The sequence below is a fragment of the Capsicum annuum genome, chromosome 12 (genome assembly GCF_002878395.1).
Source record: "Capsicum annuum cultivar UCD-10X-F1 chromosome 12, UCD10Xv1.1, whole genome shotgun sequence".
Taxonomy (NCBI): domain Eukaryota; kingdom Viridiplantae; phylum Streptophyta; class Magnoliopsida; order Solanales; family Solanaceae; genus Capsicum; species Capsicum annuum.
The window spans coordinates 154,398,607-154,406,169 of record NC_061122.1 but is presented as its reverse complement, the minus strand read 5'-3'; the positions used below and the strand labels follow the sequence as shown (position 1 = coordinate 154,406,169).

The window sequence follows — 7,563 nt, the reverse complement described above, 5'->3', positions numbered from 1 at the left end:
TCCTTGCAATTAAAAACAGAAATAGCAACAAGTAAAGTATCTAAATCAAATCATTTTTTTTCTTTTAATAATTATATGAGGACATCTGTAAACATCTTTCATGCGTTCTTTGTCTCTAGTTGAGCATTATGCTATTGGTATAGTGCTAGCAACGTCTCAGCATTAAAATAATAACTTGTTTTAAAGATTTCAAATATTTGCTACTTGGTTGCCTTCATGTCAAAGACTTCAAAGGATCTTCTTCCCCAGTTTGTTACTTCAAACTACTCCGAACTGTTTCATTTTTAAAGTTTTTATCATTTAATTAATTAAACATTTAATATTATAGATTTATAGGTCCAAAATTTATAATTCACAGATATATCTATATTGAATATTAATTACATCAGAGGTAGATGCATACTACAATTGTCTTGGATTCTGATGAATAACTGTATCTCAAATCATATTGTGTTAACAAATCTGCTAAATATGAACAAATTTCAAAATTTCAGACCTGCTAACTTAAAATATGATTATAAATTAATTATTAAATATTAATTAAAGTTTACATGATTTGAATGAAAAGTATCACATAAATTAAGATAATAAAATTTCTCAAAAAAGTTCTCATTAATGAGTAATGGAGAAAAAGCTCTCTTTTCTTTTTCTATTTTCTTTTCCTCTTTCCTTGTTGCGAGGTAGGCACACTACCTTACCAAAAGGGTTAATTTCTACACACTAATGTATGATTTTCTTTATTTTTTTAGGCTACCTAAAAATAAGACAAATAATTATTTTAAAAAAAATAATTTGGTAATTTAAAAATAAGATAGATTATTAAAGGAAAATTCATAATTTGAAATTTTGAGTTTTGACAATCCCTTGTTCGCCATCGAACCCCTAACCCATTTATGCTATTGGGTTCACAACTTGTTATATGGACATATTTAACCACTTTTTTCACATAAAAGGAATTTGAGCTAAAAAGAATTATTTGTACCGAAAATGTAACAGGAAGGATGTGAATTTAAAAAAAGACAGATAAAAATAGTAGTTTGGAAGAGAGATGGTGCATTATAAGTATTTGTGTCAGGAAGTCCCAATGAAGGGGAGAGGGGAAAAGAGGTGTGACCATCCAAATCTCCCTTATTTTTTTCTCTCCCGCGAATGATGAGGAATCTTGATGGAAATTCTTGAGAGCCAATGCTCCAAATGTTTCTTTTCCTTCAATAATTTGCAACACCTCCTGGAAAACCCTCTTCCAATGCCACCATTTTTAGGTGTAATTTGTTTTTCAATGTGACCATTTCATGCAGGACACTACCATCTATCCATCCTTTTTCCCTTCAAAGGTTAAACTTGTTGAAGACAAAGTCAATGCATTTAACCCCTTTTTCCTAGCACCATTCTTGAAACATAAAGGAAAATATATATGATATATTTTCTTTGCAAAAGAGGATATGAATGGGCTGGGATCCCCTGTTCTCTTCTCTGTGTAATGAATCAACGATATGAGTTGCCTCCCCTGTTTCCAGTCTAAGAAAACCAAGGAGCCACCGGCGCAGGACAAGCCTGTCCCGGTTGCTCGACCCGCAAATGGTCCTTCCTCCCCACCACATTTTGGTATCTTCACTTTGTCCCCTATAAAACTTACAAATTTGAATTTAAATGGTTGTGCACTTTTCCTAACACAGAGACCAACTATGTTTACTTCTTTTTCTATGCATCAACTTCATAGATAACAACTACAAACCACCATGGGAAAATCCTAATAACGAGGGCGCTGATCAAGCTAATCCTCCTGTTGTAAATGGGAACGCTAAAACTTTCACATTCCGTGAGCTAGCAAGCGCAACAAAGAACTTCCAATAGGAATGCCTAATAGGGGAAGGTGGATTTGGAAGTGTGTTCAAGGGAACACTTCAAGGAGGAGAGGTAACTAACTTACTCTAATGAAACCAGCAATCTATCTATTTCTTTTGTCACTATGTGATATATCATGTATGTCTAAATAAATAGGTTGTGGCAGCAAAGCAACTAGACAGGACAGGAACACAAGGAAACCAGGAGTTTCAAGTTGAAGTCTTAATGCTAAGTCTCCTTAACCACCAAAATCTGGTCAATCTTATTGGTTCCTGTGCTGATGGAGATCAGAGAATTTTAGTCTACGATTACATGCCAATGGGCTGTCTTGCTGATCATCTAATTGGTAATGCACATAATATATAGTTGTTTGTTGAATACCAGTTTCCTTCTTTCTCAAATGTTAATGCTGCTTCTTTACTGATTGCATATCCAGACATTAAGGAGGAACAAAAGCCATTAGGTTGGCAAAACAGAATAAAGATAGCCTCAGGTGCAGCTCAAGGACTCGAATATCTACATGAAAAGGCCAACCCACCAATAATTTATCGTGATCTAAGAACCACCAATATTCTATTAGAGCAAGATTTTAATCCCAGACTCTCCGATTATGGCGTTGCCAAACTTGCAGGTGGAGGGAATACCTCACATATATCACCCAGGGTAATGGGAACATACAGTTACTGTGCTCCAGAGTATGAAAGATCTGGTGAACTCTCTTTCAAGTCGGACATATACAGTTTTGGAGTACTTGTTCTTGAACTTATTACAGGGCGTCGTGCAGTGGATACTGCAAGGCCCCTAGAGGAGCGAAACTTAGTTGCTTGGGTGAGAAAGCACCCTCATTCAATATTTCTTCTCACTAGTTTATTCTGTGTCATTGTGACTGATTATGATAATATGTGTACATGTGATTGAACAGGCACAACCCATTTTCAAGAATACGAAAAGGTTCAGAGAAATGGCGGATCCACTTCTCAAGAACAAATTTCCTGAGAGAAGTTTGAATCAAGCAGTTGGGGTTGCGGCCATGTGTCTTCAAGAAGAGCCATCAGTCCGTCCCTTAATCGGTGATGTCGTAGCTGCTCTTACCACCCTCGACGTGGATGAACCAATTCCTGATTCTCCTGAGAAAGGCAGCGCAGATACAGACGATTCAGATGAACATGAGCCAAAGAGTTCAGATAATGAGGTCTTACCAAAAAGGAATGAGGATCATAGCAGTGGGAATGATCAACAAAATGTTCATCACGATCAAAGATTTGGCTTTAATGAAGATCATTTTGACAGTGATGAGGATGATAGAGAAAGTTCTGATTACGGGTATGGAAGTACATCAGGATCATCAGAGAATGAGATAGAAGACAGCAGGTTTGAACCTAGAGGAATGACAACTAAATCTGAAAAATGGGGCTCAAAATCACAACGTGATAGCAAGTCAAAGTCATCCTCTCAAACTATCAGCTCAAGGTCAAACTCAGACGCAAAAGCAACGTAACACGCTCTGAAAGTATCAGCTCAAATGACGACTCTGAAAACAAAGACACAATCAATCATCGGTAACAAAACAGCGTAAAGTCCAAGCATGTAAGTTTTGGTGCATTTTCAAGTCAGAGCAGCGAAGATGATGCGGAATCAGACGGTGAACGTGAAATTGGTTTAAATCACTCAAGACATGTGCAATTACTTCATGAAATAATACCTCAAAAATTTAAATCTTGATATTCATTAAGGTACATGGACTTAAGTCACCATGGCACCTCTGTACATCTCAGTTTTCCAGTATAAGAGTACACTGAGCTCTTTCAAATTATAACTATGGACAATCAATCCTGTCTGGCAAGCAGCTATCTAATTTATTTCTTTTACAGAACAAAAAGGGGGAACAACATTGAAATCAATCTTTCTGCACCTAAAATTAGACTTATCTTTCATCCCAAATATTTTTAAATCATTTACGGGAAATATTAAAGCTATTTTCCAGTAAAACTTTAGCCGACATCTATTCAACCTAAAAACAAAAGGGTTACGTTCGTTCAAACAGCTAAAATCAGGTCACTTTGCCCCTATCAAAGAAGGGTTTAAGTTTCTGAAAATATCATCTCCTTAACCAACCAGAAATACACTCACTTAAATTGAGATTAAACATCATACCAAATGCCTTCTTTTCTAGGAGGAGAATACTAAATTTGCAGTGAAAAACTAATTATACCCTCGAGCATACCTCCTAAGAAACGTTATTGCATCCGCTGACAAAATAGCATAGCATATGGAGGAGGAGAAAAAGATATTTCGCTGCCACTTCTGCTTCAGTAGAACGTCCGCAGAAGTACTAATAGTAGTAGAAGTTAATACTATACAATTGATATTAGTAGGGGAACATTGAGGTGGGATATGTCGTTGCTTCGCATTACCTCGTTGATCAGCTGCTAGAGGAATTCTCACAACAAGTGGTGGTTCCAAAAAGTCAGAGCCCAGAGGTAGAGGCAATCTTCTCGAGTATGTCAGCTACGCATTGGCCTCTCCGTATGAAAGAAAGAAATATGAATGATTTGCAGAAATTTTTCCACACCTTATTCATTTCCTTTGTGTATATATACAAGTGTTTTGTGTATAAAGAAGAGTAAATACATAAATAACCCTAATGTTGGTCGAGATTTTCAAAAAAATACTTAAAGCTTGAATTCGATCTATTACTTCACGATTCTTTTTTATTTCTTTGCAAATACACCATTTTTCGCTGAATTTCAGTCACACAAAAGAGAGTGATTGCACGCGCCAATAAGGTGTTGCCACGTGTAAATATGTTTAATTTCATATATTTTTATATTTTTTAATAAAAATTTTCTTTTAATTTTATTTATCAATTTTAAATTCTTCTTCTCGAGCTTTCCATTAATCAATCTTCATTTCTTCTTCCTCAATTCTCCATTAATCAATCTTCATTTCTTCTTCCCCAATTCTCCATTAACAGCCATCACTCTCTTTTTCTCTTCTTTTCCCCAATCTCCATTGAAGCTAGGAAATTTCAAAAAAAGAAAAAAAAAAGTCTCCTTAATGAATCAAACTAGTGGGATAAAAAAATCATGTATGGACTTTAATATCTTCTTAATTTGTTTAAAAGTTGTGAAATCAAATTTCCTTTTTATGATTCAATTTTTTTTCCGTCTTCAACACCATTTACTTGAATCATAAAACTCCATTAATGGAGCTTTAATGGAGGAGTTGAAGAAGACAATGGTGTTGAAATCTCATTACTCATTCGTACTGAGTAATTTCTTCCTTCTTCTCCATCAATCTTCATTAATGGTGTCTTTGTTTTTTCTCTTTCAACTTAATTACATTTCACAAATTCAAATCGACACTACACACTCGGAAGGAGAATAAATAGAAAAGAAAATTGAGTAACATCATTAATGAAGATTAATGAAGAAGATGAGAGGGAGGAGAAGGGGGGGGGGAGGAGAAGAAGGAGGAGGAGGAGGAGGAGAAGAAGAAGAAAGAGAAGGAGAAGGATAAGGATAAGGAGAAGAAGAAGGAGAAGGAAAAGGAGAAGAAGGAGAAGAAGGCGAAGAAGGAGAAGAAGGAGAAGGAGAGGAAGAAGAAGAAGGAGGGGGAAGAGGAGGAGGAGGAGAAGAAGAAGGAGGAAGAGGAGGGGGAGGGGGAGGGGGAGGAGGAGGGGGAGGAAAAGAAGAAGATGGCAAATGAAGAAAGAAGATGAAAAATGAAGAAAAAAGAAAACTAAAAAACAAAATTAAAAAAGTGGGTCCTTTTTATTACACGTGGCATATTTTAATTAATTGGTTCAATATTTTTTCATTCACACGGTTCAGGTGCATGTCTACACGCAGGGTCAAATTTTCGGTCAAATAGTGCATTTACAATGGTTTAGGCAAGATTCGTGGGGTAATAGGTTGAATTCATAGTTTAAGTATTTTTTTGAAAATCTCAGCCAACATCAGGGGGTATTTATGTTTTTACTCTATAAAGAAATGTTGGTTCAATTGGTGTGAATGGAAAATGAAAAGTTGATTTGAAGGAAAATAACTCTTTGAGTAAAATACACACTATTTTGGGAAAAGATATGACTATTTAGATGGTTGTTGCTGTTCGGAAAAGACACACTCTTTCAAATGGATAGACATGACTGTTCTGAAAGAATACACTTTTCGGTGAACCATTGCCACCTTTCGGAAAGAGCACTTAATGGCTATATAAACGTGCATTTTTCCATAAGTCTTGTATGAAATTTTTCTACAATTAAAAACTCTTCTTGTCTTCAAAAATACTCTGTATGATCATCTAATTGTTGAATGAGTTTGAAGAATCCGATCATTTGAGGTACCACTACAGTCGAATTGTCAGGACATTTTATCCTGAGAGGAAAATTCCTCAACCTCGGGTACTTGAGGGGAATTATTTCCTTAAGGAAACTCCATGAATTTGGAGGACTTGGTTTTAACTCTCTGTTTCATCTTATTTTGAAATTATAAAACACTTCTTGAATAGATCATTTTTCATCTTGTGTTGAAGATGTTGAAACTTCAAGTTTCTCTTAACAAGTTTGGTCTTGAACTTAGTTGAAGTGTATACTACATAACATACAAATATTTATGTACCTGAAAACATTAAAGAAGACAACAATCTTAAGGAAATAAGTGAAAAAAGAAAAAAAAATTGCTTGTTTGGTGAAATTTTCTTTTCACTAAAGGTTTTTTTTTTTCATAATCTATATTGTTTGATTTCTGGATATTAAAGCTTTAAGATTTCTACTCCGTTTGAACTTAACAAGTGATTTAAAGAAATAAAATCTTCATCACAAGTTAGAGATCATTTCTTTGACGATTGGAAGTCATAAAAACTTCATCGTTAAACTAGAAACAAGGGGTGTGTAAAGTTGCTAAACTTTATAAGTAGTATTTCGATATACTAAAAATTTACTATCTTGTTGTGACAGAAAAATGACTTCTAACAGTCATGTGAAGATGCTGCAATAACTGTGGCAGCAACTAGTGTTTCCATAACGAGTCATACGAGTGCTCCACAGGCAATGGCACCAGCGGAGAAATCCAAAAAATTCATGGGTGTTGATTTCAAAAGGTGGCAATAGAAGATGTTTTTCTACCTTACAAATCTATGCCTTCAAAGATTCATATCTGAAGAAGCTCCAGAGGTGCTCGAGGAAACTTCGAACTAGGAGAAATTTATCGTAATTGAGGCGTGGAAACACTCCGATTTCCTATGCAGGAATTACATTCTAAATGCCACCAAGATGAACTGTACAATATGTATAGTGGGATGAAGGCGGAAAAAGATTTGTGGGGTGCACTAGAAAGTAAATACAAGACTAAGGATGCTGGAACCAAGAAGTTTTTCATTGCAAGATTCCTTGAGTTTAAAATGATTGACAGCAAGTCTGTTGTATCTCAAGTCCAAGAACTGTAAGTGATCATCCACGATCTCCTCGCGGAAGGTATGAGTTTGATGAATACCTTAGTTGAACATATTAAAAATGTTCTTGATGTTCACACAAACTTTATTGTAGGTTTGATCATGAACAAGGCATTTCAAGTCGCGGCGATAATAGAGAAGTTACCACCTATGTGGAAGGACTTCAAGAACTACTTGGAACATAAGGGAAAAAAGATGTCATTCGAAGATCTTAGAGTAAGATTGCGCATCAAAGAAGACCACAAAGCCGCGGAAAAAAGATCGAAA

The 7,563-nt window shown here is 35.5% G+C and overlaps 1 pseudogene; it reads left to right on the top strand.

Annotated features, from left to right (window-relative positions):
* Positions 1–1,089: 1,089 nt before the first annotated feature.
* Positions 1,090–6,955, top strand: LOC107851624 (annotated as a pseudogene).
* The last annotated feature ends 608 nt before the right edge of the window (positions 6,956–7,563 follow it).